The 14,863-nt window shown below is 40.1% G+C and overlaps 1 protein-coding gene across 1 annotated transcript in view; it reads right to left on the bottom strand.

Moving 5' to 3' along the window:
• RALYL (RALY RNA binding protein like) overlaps nt 1-14,863 on the bottom strand; it is a 353,055-nt gene that overhangs the window by 92,009 nt on the left and 246,183 nt on the right. The gene's annotated exons all lie outside the window — the stretch shown is intronic.

Genomic DNA, 14,863 nt, shown 5'->3' with positions numbered 1-14,863 from the left:
AGACCCACCGTTTTGCCTTTCCCTGTACAATTACTGAAACACTGAGTCAGAATGTGTTTGAAGTAGTATTTACTTATTGATTTTCCTTTTCTTTTACTGAAGGCTTCAGACAAACGGTGGATCGGAGCATTGTAAGGACATATGTTGCCCCACCGGCACCCGTGGTTGATATGGTTAGTCTCACTAGCCGGTGAATTGTCTCCTTCTTCTTTTACTACTCTACTCACTTCAACTATTTCCTCCCAAATGTTCAATGGAAGAATTCAGGGGAAAATTCAAAATTTTCAAAGTGATACTGGATTGAGAGTTCTGACTGATGTTCTATAAACCAGGGATTGGTGAACTCTGTTCTACAGGCCAAATCCTGCTTACCACCTGTTTTTGTTTTTTTGTTTTTGTTTTTTTCAACATTTATTTATTTTTGAGACAGAGAGAGACAGAGCATGAACGGGGGAGGGTCAGAGAGACAGGGAGACACAGAATCTGAAACAGGCTCCAGGCTCTGAGTGGTCAGCACAGAGCCCGACGCGGGGCTGGAACTCACGAACCGCGAGATCGTGACCTGAGCCGAAGTCAGACGCTTAACTGACTGAGCCACCCAGGCTCCCCTGTTTTTGTAGAACCCACACATTAGGAATGACTTTTATGTCGTTGACACACAATGTTACATTAGTTCTAGGTGTACAACATAGTGATTCAGCATCTCTACCAGTTGGGCCATGCTCACAAGTGTGCATTTTTCTTTTCTTTTTCTCTTTTTTCTTTTTAAATTTTAAGTGTTTTTTTTATTTTTGAGAGACAGAGACAGACAGGGTGTCAGTGGGGGAGGGAGAGTGAGAGGGAGACACAGAATCTGAAGCAGGCTCCAGGCTCTGAGCTGTCAGCACAGCAGGCCTCAAACCCGCGAACTGTGAGATCATGACCTGAGCCGAAGTCAGATGTTCAACCAACTGAGCCACCCAGGTGCCCATAAGTATACATTTTTAAATGGCTGAAAAATATCAAAGAAGAATAATACTTTTTGACACATGAAAATTATATGAACTTTCAAATTCCAGAGTGCATAAATAAAGTCAACTGAGACACAGTCACGCTTATTCATTTACATATTGTTTAAGGCTGCTTTTGTGCTATAGTAGCAAGTTGAGTAGTTGTAACAGAGACTGTACGTCCACAATTTGAAAATATTTACTCTATGGCCTTTATAGAAAAGGTATGCCAACCAGGGTGCCTGGGTGGCTCAGTCGGTAAGCGTCCGACTTCGGTTCAGGTCATGATCTCCCGGTCAGTGAATCGAGCCCTTTGTCGGGCTGTGTGCTGACAGCTCAAAGCCCGGAGCCTGCTTCGGATTCTGTGTCCCCTCACTCTCTGCCCCTCCCCCACTCACACTCTGAGAGAGAGAGAGAGCTCTCAAAAATAAATAAAAACATTAAAAAAAAAAAGAAAAGTTTTGCCAACCTATAACTATATTGCTGAAAGAAACTGGAAACAACCTGTCAAAATAGGCACTCTTTATTTTAATATATATCAAGATATTCTCCCAGAATTAAAAGTTCAGAATAATTTGAATTACCTTTCTACATCACCAAATCTCTGCACCTACTGCTGACAGATCAACTCTCCTACAATGCTATTTTCGCGTCACCATATTTCTTGACAATTTTGATACCCATAGGAAGATGCCCAAACTTTTTAGTGTGTCATTCGAAAGCTTGTGAGAAACATGCCTCACGTGAACTTTCCATGTCGCTCTTTATCACTTCTCTTCCCAACCACTTTATTCCAGGATATTTGTCTCTTTATGACTTAAACAAATCTCCTTTGATGTCTTTAAGCGTTCTTTTTCTGTACCAGAATACTAGTTTTTTGTTTTTTTTTTTTTTTTAAATTTTTTTTTTTTCAACGTTTATTTATTTTGGGGACAGAGAGAGACAGAGCATGAACGGGGGAGGGGCAGAGAGAGAGGGAGACACAGAATCGGAAACAGGCTCCAGGCTCTGAGCCATCAGCCCAGAGCCCGACGCGGGGCTCGAACTCCCGGACCGCGAGATCGTGACCTGGCTGAAGTCGGACGCTTAACCGACTGCGCCACCCAGGCGCCCCAGAATACTAGTTTTTAATTCCTTTCCCTATGATCTATTTGCCTTATGAGTTTATCTAACTCCTTCATAAAGCTAATCCCGACACCTTCATCTTACAGGGACAGTCCTGTCACTAAGCTTCTATTACTTATTATCTCAATTACTATGACATATTCTCCAGACAATAGTCTTGGGTTAAAAGTCTAGCTTCCAGTTTCAAGATTGGTAAGAATGTTAAACTTGCAAGTCTGCTTAGAGAAGAAGCTCATCAAAGTTCTGTGTTAAACCTTCTAATGGTCCAGGGGAGGTTGGCTGATGCTCCACCAGCTGAGCAGAAAGGAAAGATTATTGTCCATTAGTCATTCCAAGCCACTGAAAATGAGCCCTAGGTACCTGGAGCCCCAAGCATTTTCAGTGGTGATACAGAGCAGGAAATCTGTGGGGAGCCACCATCAGGCAATCCTATGCCATGTCTCATCCTCAAAATGATGGCACACTGTAGAGGGAGGTGATAACTGGCCCACACTGAACAATGCTCTGCTTTCTAACCAACTGCTTAGTCATGGTTTCATTACATAAAGTCAACTTCCCCAGTTGAGTTAATTCAGAGATGTTTTTTTTTTCTACATATCTTCTCATTAATTATACAGCCAACATCATAAGCAACTTACAACATATCTTGTGAAGAGTATGAGATTATGTACTTAGAGCAACTAACACAGTTCCTGGCACAGAGTAGACTGTGATGGTCATGACCATGCCAAAGATAGGTTGTTAATTCTATGAGCTGAAACTGCCTGAAAATGTGAAAAGCTCACACTTGTGATTTTAGTCCTGAAAAGTGAAAAAAAATGCAAAAGAAGGAAACTACCAGGAGAAATATCCCTTTGGAGAAAATTGTTTATCAGTGTAATCCTTAGAAACATATGATTACATTGCGATATGCCCAGAGAGAACTTTTCTGAGTTTTTTAAACAAGGTAATTGTTTTGTGAAGAAAAAGACTGGTTTTGTCTTTCCTAAGATTTACTTTTAACATGAACTGGGTAGTGAATTTAATAATACTTCATTCAAGACTGGCTAGAATTAGGAGTATAATAAGATAAACAAACTATAGCCTTTGGAAAAATAGGCACAGTAAAGAAATAAAAACAGAATGCAAAGTGAAGGTCAATATTTGGGGTTAACGGATTTATAACACTTTGTATTTAATAACAAAAAAATCTAAGCTGTATTTATTAAAGACCAGGTGTTATTAAAAATGCTTTATAAACACTGATTTATTTAAGCATCATGATATCCTCTGAGATAGATCTCATTTTACAGATGAGGAAACTGATACCCAAAGATGTTAAATGTTTTGCCTAAGGTCACACAGCTAATAGTGGCTAAGCTAGGATTTTAATTTAGGCATTCTGGCTCTAAACTTCATGTGCTCATGTCTTGCATTGTGCATTGTCTTTCATCAATTTATTTCCTTTGTTTTATTTTGCTTATATGTGCCTAACGGCATTATCACATTTCCTTTCTTTATAGTTTCTATACTCCACTGAGAAATCTTATCTGGTCTCACATGTTGTTGATATGCTGGATATTTCCAAACTTAAAAAAATTTTTTTTAATGTTTATCTATTTTTGAGACAGAGAGAGACAGAGCACGAACAGGGGAGGAGCAGAGAGAGAGGGAGACACAGAATCTGAAGCAGGCTCCAGGTTCCAAGCTGTCAGCACAGAGCCAGATGCAGGGCTTGAACTCACGGACCGTGAGATCATGACCTGAGCCAAAGTCGGATGCTTAACCGACTGAGCCACCCAGGCACCCCTGATATTTCCAAACTTTTGTCTTCAGTATTACTCTATTTATCTCTCTGTATCTGTCCACCATATATCTCTAATTGTAGATGCCTTCAACTTAACATGTTCCAAACAAAATTCATTGTCTGCCTCCCTCATTCTGTTCTTCTTCATCCTTAACTCAATGGCATAATCAGCCAATCAGGTGACCAAACTAGAAAGATCATAATCTCTCTCTTCAACTCCCTTCCAATGGCATGCACTTTCAGTTGACCCTCTAGTTCTGCTGTTTCTACTGCCCAAAGTCCTCTTAGTTCTTTACTTACTTCTTAATTCTTATTATTACAGTTTAAATGATCATCAACCTTTATGTGAGCTATTAGAAAAACCTCCTCATTCACCTTCCTTCTTCAGTATTCTTTGGAATAGCTATATCTACTAGCAAAATCATCTTTCTAAAATAACTATCATGCAATATGATCATGTAATTCCCCTCATTACACATCTGTGAGTGCTTCCAGGAAATGTTTTCTCATAAAGCACCATTGGTTGGTTAGGAGTGCTTTATAATTGTTCTGATAGCACCCTGTAACACCTAATCATGATGTATTCAACATTCCTAGTATATTTGACAAGTCCCCTATTAAGACTGTATACTCCTTGAAAGTAGGAACTCACTGTATTTCAAGTACCTAGAGTCATTCCTACTTCATAGGAGGCTTGCAGGAATGATTTTTTCAAATGAACTTTCCCTGCCTCACTCCCGCACCCCTACTTCCAGGATTCACCTACACAGTAAAGTCCAAATCCTTTAATGTAAGTAAAAGTTTATTCAAAATCTTGTTCTAGTACCTTCCCAGCTTTGTCTTCTGCCACTTCAGCCTACAAATTCTATGCTCCAGCCAAGCTGAGCCAAATGCTCACCATCAGGGTGGCATCTTGCTTTCTCACTCTCTGTGCTTGGGGAGATACTGTGTTTTTGCAGAAATGACTTCAACTACCTTGTTTTTGTAAAACTGGTGGGTTTTTTATGAGTCCAAAGTGACTCATAAGTATGTTCCCCTATGATATTTATATGGTTTTGCAGTAAAAATTGCCAAGAAGCAACACTATTTACCACCATCTGATCTATTCTCTTTAGCAATGGCAACCCAAGCCTGACCTACATTTAAGATGGATGTTCCAAAGAGCTTAAGGACACAGTTCCTAGAATCAGTCAGCCTGATTCTAGTTCTGACTTTAACATCTGGCTGTGTGGCCTTGAAAAAGTAAGGCGCTTTTCTTTATGCCTCAATGATCTCATCTGCAAAATGAGGTAATAATAAACTGAACTCTTAGGGCTGTTGTGAGAATTAGATAAGTAAATAATGAAATAGACAACTAAATCAATTAGATAAATAAATAAATAAATAAATAAATAAATGAACACTTAATAGATTTCTGCCATCATTGTTATTATTATTTTTTATCCCCAAGTGCTCAGATTGTTCCTGGATTCATGGCCAGTTAACAGATATAGGGAGTCCAGGCTGGGGAACAGGTTGGTGCAGCAGTTGTATAACAGCGGATCACGCGGAGCTATGTTGGTGAAGGTATGTAACAGATGGACATGTATGCCTGGAATGCAGGCAAGACTTCTGTGCTGGAAATACAGATTTGGGAGTTGTGTCATCAAAACAGAGTTAGCATAGGACATCGAGGGAGAGAATGGAGGCCCCCAGAGAGAATGTGTACAATGGGAAGAAAAGGATCGAGGAGAGATACCTAGGCTCACTAACAGGCCTCTAGGTGTATAGATGCCAAGTTCAGAAAGGGACGCCATGGTGGTCCGTGTCATTGTGAGTTAATGCTTAGCTAACAGATTGCTTATTATTTATGGAATGATTTGACATGCCATTTTATGAACAGCTTAATAGCATTTTTTGAATTATAGGAATCTTACTTTGATATTTAAAGTTTACATTTCATCATCAACCATTTGTAATCTAAACACATCTACATGACATTTTCATCATTCCAAGGCGTTATGATTTAAACAGGCTTTTTTTTTTCAAGGTAAATGATTAAATTTGAGCAAAAGATGACGATTTTGGTCAAAGATAAGCACTTGTAAACTGATTCATAGACGTCTTCCTTTACTGAACATTTTACATACTAAAATATAACACGATTCTATCAGTATTCTTAAAAATTCATCTACTGCCAGAAAATTAAAAAGCAAACAAGAGTCTTCTTTATGTAATAGGTGCAGGATACTCATAGGTGACTGTAGGTGAATTCTCTGACAGCCAGTAAAAATCAGAATCTGTGTGTAGTACTTACCTTGGCTCTTCTCCTCTCCTCACTTAAAGAGAAAAAACAGAAGCAAAAGCAGCCCAGGTTTCTGTGCTGGCCCACCAGGGCTTAGATGCCTAGAAGCTCTTGCCTGGGGAGCAATAATCTTGTCAGGAAGGACACACTATATTGGTGCGTGGCATGGGAAGAAGCACTGGTCTGTACAGGCACCAACCTCCTCACCTCCCCCTGCCTGAGGAAGTCTGAGTACGACTCAACCATGAGTGTCTTTGGTGGAATAAGAGTTCAAGACATTTTTGTCTCCGGACCATGAGCAGGCACTCACAGTGCATTCTCGTGCCAACCATAGCCTGTTCCCAGGTGTGGCTCTTACCGGGGTGTAGTGTTGTAACAGATGCACAAGGATTATCCCAAGTATAGCCTTTTATGGTGTCCTGTCAACTGCACTGAGAAATCTGAGGCAAAGCAGGGCTCTGGGTGAGGCTGTGAGGAAATGGCCTGAGACGGCTAAGAGTGGGAGCAATCATTTCCTTAAAAGCTTCTATGCTCTAAAGCTGAGAGGTCAAATAAGTTTTAATTTTTGTGTCAGTTCTGACTAATTGATGGTGGCTGCTGGGAACAAGGTGTTGATAAGGATTCTAAAACCTATTCAGGCCTCTGGGTGTAAGAGGGTTGTAATTAACCTATGTCTGCCACAGAAACATAAAAGGAAAGGAGAATGGTGTGCGAATATGTATTTACCAACTCTGTGCGAATAGAAGGTACAGAAATTTGCTCAAACTTATAAAAAGGAATAAAGAGGTATAAAGCCTGCAGTGGAACCCAGGTTTCTGGACGTAGAGTCCATATGCCAATGTGTACAAATAATAGTGTATACTTAATGCCTCATAACGATAATAGCTGATATTTTTAATTTGACATGCTATTCACTCCTGCAGTGAGATCTGTCTACAATGGATTCTGTTTCTCTGGAGTAAAAAACAGCTTTCCCCTCAATTTCCTGTGATACCTTTTTACAAGGGCTTTCATGCTCAATTGAAATTTCTGCTTAGAGCTATCATCAGACCTCTTGGTAAGTTCCATTTGCAGTTCCCACCATCTGTGCTCCTAACTCCAGGGACAGGTTAATGGATGGCTGTGGTATCAACCAAGAATCTCAGGGGCAGTTTTGGCATGCACGGTCCTGACTTTTGCCATTTTGGAAATTGAGGCTGCAAGGCTCATGTCCCCGCACAGGCTGCAGTGCAGCTTCACAACGCTGCTGGGAGGATTGAGCTGCAGCGAGGGGAACGGACATGAGGTATAGAGAAGATCCTCAAGGCAAGAAAGATTAACTATTGGCAGATTCTCCTGGGAGGCTTGAAGGGCTTACTCCAATAGCCCAGGGGTAGGACTAGAGGTAGGAGTAGTAAGATATTTGGCCAAGGCAGAGAGTATAGAGTCTCACCCTTGTTTTACTCTGATTCCAGAATTAACCTCACCACACCTCACACTGGAAAGGAGTGCATACAAGTGCATGGAGCTTTCTATTCAAATAAGAAAAAAATATTTTCTGAAAAGAGATATTTTCAGGGGCGCCTGGGAGGCTCAGTCAGTTAAGCGTCTGTCTTCAGCTCAGGTCACGATCTCATGGTTCCTGAGTTTGAGCCCTACATTGGGCTCTCTGCTGTCAGCACAGAGCCTCTTTTGATACTCTGTCCCTCTCTTTTGCTGCCCCTCCCCTGTTGGTTCTCTCTCTCTCTCTCTCTCTCTCTCAAAAATAAGTAAGCTTAAAAAAAAAAGAGAGATACTTGCAAATTCAGTTATTTTCATGTTGGATGATTTGCTTATCTCAGTTCCAAACCTAGGTAGTGAAAGGAAGTAGATTTAAGGAAAACCAGCCATTGGCTGCTCATCTGTCTCTTTCAATGGTTTTATTTAGTTACTTGCTAATAACTATTAAACTGTGTGTCTGCCAAGAGCACGGACGGGGAAAGCAGGTAATCAGTCACAGAGTTATCCAGTTTCAAATCTCCATCCTCAGTCCTGCTTTTTTTGCAGCCTTATGATGTCATTTATCTTTCTACTCCATTTTAAATGAAGAGATCAGAGGCAATACAATGCTGTACAGTCTTTTGATTGCCTGTCAGAGTAAGTTGTACAGAGTGCGATTGCTGCTAAAAGACATAAAACACACCTTTGCAGGCCAGCCCCCCGCTGGTTGAGATGACCAGTTGGCTTTTGTCTCACGTGCCTCCCTCAAGCCCTCCCTCCAGTCCCCATGCTTCCTCTGTGTCCCCCACTCTCACACCCATTCAGCTCCGAGATGCAGCCTCAGCGTCTCCTCTGCCTTCTCTTAGTAAAATGCTTGAAACCAATTCAACCCAAGCTGTAGCTGACATCTGATACGGGCATGGGAAACAACAGTTCATCTCTGCATGTTCTGCTTAACTGTGTTGCTGCCCTCTTCCCAGTGACGAACTTGTCTTGCAGATTAATCTTCCTTCTCGGTACCCTCAACCTCTCTCAGACCCAGAGGTTTTTCCCCTCGGATCTTTGAAAACATGAACTCCTGGCACCAAATTTCAGAATTTAATGACCTCGAATGCCACATGCTGACAAAATTGGGTGATGCCAATCATGTGCCTAGAGTACTTAATATTACCTCTTCCTGGATTGTGTAGAAAGCTCCACCTGACTGGCAGGGGTGCATCTTGGTATCATGTTAGTGTCCCTCTAACCCTGCAGTTAGAGCTCTTGTACAAAAGCTTGGGTTTATAATTCCAGGTCCCATCTGTTTCTGGGCTGCTCCCTGAGTCAACTGTGCAGGACTGAGCCGAGACCCTAGACCTGGTGGATATATCCTTTTTGGCTTCCAGCAGTCTCCACAGTGCTGAGTCTAGTGGTAAATCATTAGTTACCATGAACACAAAAGAACATTTCACCCAACTGATTCCTTCTCCCTGAGGACTTTGTCGCTGAGTTTCATACCACTTAGTCAACCTCACCAGTTATTTCTTTTGAGTCACCTTTGCTAGATCCTGACTTCAAATATCAGTGTGTTCTTGAGCTCAGTCCCTGGAATTATTCTCTTTTCTATCATTAATTACCCCTTTGGTGTTTGTTCTCATCCAGTCTCATGGTTCTGAATGCCATCTACACAGTGATGAATCACAAATGTGCACATCCAGCTCAGACCTCTGCTTGAACTCCAGATTATGTATTCAACTACTCACTTGACATTTTCACTTAGATATCTGATAGGTATCACCACTTGAACAAAAAACTAAACTCCTAATCTCTACTGCCTACCTTGGCCGACTTCAATCTCTGCCTTGAGTATTGCTCATCTCACTTAATTGTAATTTCATATGTTCAGATGCTCAGTCCAAAAACCATGGGGGTTTCCATGGTAGATAGTCTGCTCATTATCAATTTTTCCTTCCACCCATTAAGATCTGGAGTCTATGTCCCCTCATCTTATATGTGAACTGGCCTTATACCTTGCTCTTCTAAATATAACATGGCAGATGTAACACTGCGGAATTTCCAACCTAGGTTTTAAGAGGACAGGCAGCTTCTTCCTCCTTCTTGAACTCAGTCACTATGTAAAACTGATTACCCTGAGACCACGGTGCCATAATAAAGCCTAAGCTCACCACATGGAGAGACCATGTGGAGAAAGATGCTCAGTCACCACAGCTGTTCTAGCCAGCCCCAGCTGAAGCACCAGATATGTAAGCACAGAAGCCATTTGGACATCACATAGAGCAGAACCTCTTGACCGAACCCATGCCAGATTGCCAAATATGACAAACAGTAAGTTTTTTAAGCCAGTAAATTTTCCCCAGCAGTAGATAATAATATCCTTGCCTTCGTTCCTTCCTTCTCTCACAGTCCACATCCAATCTATAAGTTTGCTGGCTCCACTTTCAAAATATATCCACGATATAACTGTGTTTTCATCTCAGCGGTTACCACTTTGAATCATTATAATCTTTTGCGTGTTTTCCCACGTTCCTCCCTTGTTCTTTCATAACCTATTGTCAACAAAGAGCTAAAGTGACTTTTCAGAAATTTAAGGCTGCCATGGTAATCCTTTGTTTAAAATCTCCCAAAGGCTCTCCATTTCACTCAGAGTGAAAGCCAAAGTACTTGACTGGTCCGCGAGGCTTTACAGGATTTGGCACCCTCACTTCATCTCTGCCTTCTCCTCTCACCTCCTCCTGGTCCTCAGCTTTGCTCAATTCTACTCCAGAAACATTGGATCTTTTGCTTTTTATTAATAGTTGGGTGTGTTTTTGCTTTAAGGACTTAGTGCTGATCATCCCTCTGCCAAGAATGCTTTCCCCTCAGGGGAAACCTTACCTGCTCCTCACCTTCTTCAAGTCTTTGCTGAAATATCACCTTCTCAGCTGGTCTTCACTCACCACCCTGTTCAAAGTCGATCACTTCTCACCTTCCCACTCCTATCCCTCTTGCCTTGTTTTACTTTTTCCATAACACCTCCTGCTTTCTAACATAGAGCTTAACTTAATTATTGATTTTTGTTTATTATCATTTACCTCACACTTGAAGGTAAGGTCAAGGAGTTTGGTCCATTTTGTTAACTAATGTATACTCAGTGCCCTGGACATTGTTCAGTTGGTGCTTAATAATTGATAAACAACTGGATTAGTGATTCTATGTTTCCTTCTCCTCCACTAAATCCACTGAGAATCTCCAATATAGGCTGAATTTGGTAAATCCATGAATCGGGTCTGTTTTCTTTAAAAAAAATTTTTTTTTAATGTTTATTTATTTTTTTTTTTATTTTAAATTTTTTTTTCAACGTTTATTTATTTTTGGGACAGAGAGAGACAGAGCATGAACGGGCGAGGGGCAGAGAGAGAGGGAGACACAGAATCGGAAACAGGCTCCAGGCTCTGAGCCATCAGCCCAGAGCCTGACGCGGGGCTCGAACTCACGGACCGCGAGATCGTGACCTGGCTGAAGTCGGACGCTTAACCGACTGCGCGGCCCAGGCGCCCCTAATGTTTATTTGTTTTTGAGAGAGCTAGAGAGAGACAGAGCACGAGTAGGGGAGGGGCAGAGAGAGAGGGAGACACAGAATCTGAAGCAGGCTCCAGGCTCTGAGCTCTCAACACAGAGCCCAACACAGGGCTCTAACTCACGAACTATGAGATCATGACCTGAGCTGAAGTCGGACCCACTGACCACTGAGCCACCCAGGCGCCCCTCAGTCAGGTCTGTTAATAGAGGCTTAGAGATAAGTTATCCTTCCAGGCTGGAGATGGTGTGGTTCATTCAAATTGCTGATATCAGAAATTCTTCTCCAAGTCTCTATCATTTCTCAAAAGACTCTCAGGGCTGACCCCACGTGAAGTCCTTCATTTCTCTTTACCAATTTGTGTTGGTAGACAATGTCTAAGTACTGTCCAATTACTAATTGTCTAATTACTGCCTGCCTGCATAAAGCTGTTCTTTCTTGCTTTTTGTTTATTCAGCATTACATTTTTAAAAATAATACATTTAATTTTTCAGTTAAGTGGATGCCTAATATTACTTACTTCTTTCATAATCTCTTTAAGTTTTTTCATGCCATGTGTTTCAACTTTTTTTTTTTTTACCTAATTTAGCCCATCTTTTCAAATACTGGTTATGCAATTTTTCTTTCTAAACACTTTAAACATGAGATTCATTATCTTGAGTTTAGGTAGTAAAGAGTAAAAAAGAAATAAAAGGAGAAAAAGACAATCTTCAGCAAATCAAGAAATCAGTGGTTACAATTTGACTTCAATTCTTCTCGAATTCTCATAATATCATGTTAATGTCTCCACCCTGATGCTGTGAATAGTTTTGTTAAGAGTTGCTAAGCAGTCTGACTCCAAATGCTATTTTAGACCTGATTATCTGTTATCTGTGGGTCATCCTCTACCTCTTTTCCCCTTCTTGATACATACACTCTGATACATTTACCATACTCAGACTCATTACCATTGGTTCTCCTGTACTCATTGATTCTCTCTGTTAAGAGTTTGGAACACAGAACTGTCCCCTCTTTTATTGTCATGTCCCATGCTCTGTATACTAAAGGACAAAACCTGGGCTTTATTCCAAACTATTCTGTTACTATTTGTAGCTCACATACACGATGCCCTTTCAAAGCATTGACAGCAGCAAAGCGACTGAATTATAGCTTTAAATACGGAGGGACAGTTATTGTCTGGCAAGCGCCATTGTCTTACTACTGGCTCACTAATCTGTAGTCAGAAGAAATGCCATCACTATGCATTCCTGATTACTTATTTTATTGCATTACTTAAGGGCTCATAAATTTTGACTTTTCATTTTTGAAGATTAGATGACTTCAGCAGCTCTCCTTGCACCCTGCTCCTTACACTCCCCCCGCGGTACGCTGAGCTCCTAATCCCATCGTGGCACTGACAGGCCACTTCCGGCAGTCAGCCCTGGCAGTTAACTGCTTCACCCCACTAGGCTGTTGGCCTGCGCTGAATGCTAACGAAGTTGCCTTTTTTAGAATACTAACTTTTCTAATAATCACGGTAACTAAAGAAGTGTAGTTCCAAGGATGAAGAGCTATACCTATTGAATTGGTTTTTGTACAACAGTAAGCACAAAAAATCCTCATTGTTGCCTGTTGTGTGTTTCTGTGTGATGTTTATCATATACACTTGGAAAATCTGGCTTTTAAATCTCTCTCTCTCTTTTTCTTTTGGTTATAAAATTCTCATTAAAGAAAATTTGCATTAGGTATTAAAGTTACAAGAAAAATATCACTCATATCCTTCCTGTTCAAAGAAGTACAGCTAATATTTGATCTTCATTTTTTTCTCTGCATGTTTGTTTCATTTATTAAATAGTTTTGGTTTTCTGCTTATATATGATGCTTACATAATTCTATGCTGTTTATATAATTTTGCTTTGCTGGTTTTTCTACTCAAATCTTAAATTTTTCCCATGTCAGTATGAACAATTCATGAACATTCCATCTAATGGATGTGCCATACCCATTATTGTACAACATTTTGGCTGGATCAGATTACTCAATATTTTAATTTTTTTTTTCAACGTTTATTTATTTTTGAGACAGAGAGAGACAGAGCACGAACGAGGGAGGGGCAGAGAGAGAGGGAGACACAGAGTCGGAAACAGGCTCCAGGCTCTGAGCCATCAGCCCAGAGCCCGACGCGGGGCTCGAACTCCCGGACCGCGAGATCGTGACCTGGCTGAAGTCGGACGCTTAACCGACTACGCCACCCAGGCGCCCCAATTACTCAATATTTTAAATAAAACTGCAAAGAACATCTTAAGAATAATTTCACATATTTTTAGTTATTTAAATATTTAGAATTATTTTCTTAGATATACTTCTGGAAATGGAATTGCCTAGTCAAAAGATATGAATACTTTAAGATACTGGATGGGGTTTCAAGGAAAAACATGAATAAACTTGATAATAAAGCCTTTTGTTTCTGGGTTGAAAAATAAACAGCAGAATACCAGAGTGCTAGAAATGGGAATCAACGAAGAAACGGTTTAACTTGATTCCTTCATGTTATAAAAAAGTTAGACTTAAAAGAGGTTGTATTGCTTATAATCACCTTGCTGGCATGGGCAGGTAGTAGCAGATACATGATGTGGTTGCAGGTTTCCTAAATTCCAACACAGTGCTCCTTCTAATGACCATGGATATCTTTTCAGAACTGAGTGATTCTGACATAGAAGCAGAAGATATTTCAAACAAATATTAAAGTGTAAACCATGAAACACTGCAGTTTCATTTGCAATGTAATATGTTTAACTCAGAGCAACCCCCTTGTCCTTTTATTCCACCATACACTAAACATAAATGAAGAGTGTATCACTGTCTGGGTTTGGAAGAAAATCCCCTTGTACCCTAAGTATTCTGATATTTAACAATACCAATAAAGTTGAATTCTTAATTGTGCTATAATTCCACTAGAAAGAAATTTTGAAAGTTTAATAGAGTTAGTTTCCAAAAGAACACATTTTTCTGAGGAGCGTTCATCACACGTGGCTAACTCATGATCTAGTGAGACTATGCTGCCGTTTTTGCCCTCATCTTTTGAGGCATCGAAAAAAAGGGACATTTCAGGATTCGCTTTTTAGCACTTATAACTCAACTTGGGAGAATTATTCTTGCATTTAGTTTATGTAATTTTTATAAGAAAATTTGTGGACTGTTTTCTAATTAATATATTTAAAGCCAAACAAAGTTAATAAACTTATAAACCTCATTTTTTTTTTACAGTGCGAAACTTGTTCATAATTAAAACTTTAAAATATCTTTCTAGGGCCGCTTGGGTGGCTCAGTCAGTTAAGTATCTAACTCTTGATTTTGGCTCAGGTCAATCCTAGGATCATGGGATTGAGCCCCGTGTTGGGCTCCACACTGAGTGTGGAGCTTGCTTAGGATTCTCTCTCTCTCTCTCTCTCTCTGCCCCTTTCCTCCACTCACACATGCTCTTTCTCTCTCAAATAAAAATAAAAAAATCTTTTTATAACAACATTTTCTATTAGTTTATAATTTGTGATAAGTATTCTCAAACTTTAATTGACCAGGAGAAAATACATTTTTATAAAGATAAAAAAATTACGTTTATAAAATACTTATATGTGATTTTAAAATCATTTACCTTATAAAAGTGAGAAAAGATGACAGAAGCCAAC

The sequence above is a fragment of the Lynx rufus genome, unplaced genomic scaffold (assembly GCF_022079265.1).
Source record: "Lynx rufus isolate CCGP_SWC_20201006 ecotype Redwood Valley unplaced genomic scaffold, mLynRuf1.p SCAF_12, whole genome shotgun sequence".
Classification (NCBI taxonomy): Eukaryota; Metazoa; Chordata; class Mammalia; order Carnivora; family Felidae; genus Lynx; species Lynx rufus.
Note: the sequence above shows the minus strand (reverse complement) of the source record. Positions and strands in the feature narration are given on the sequence as shown.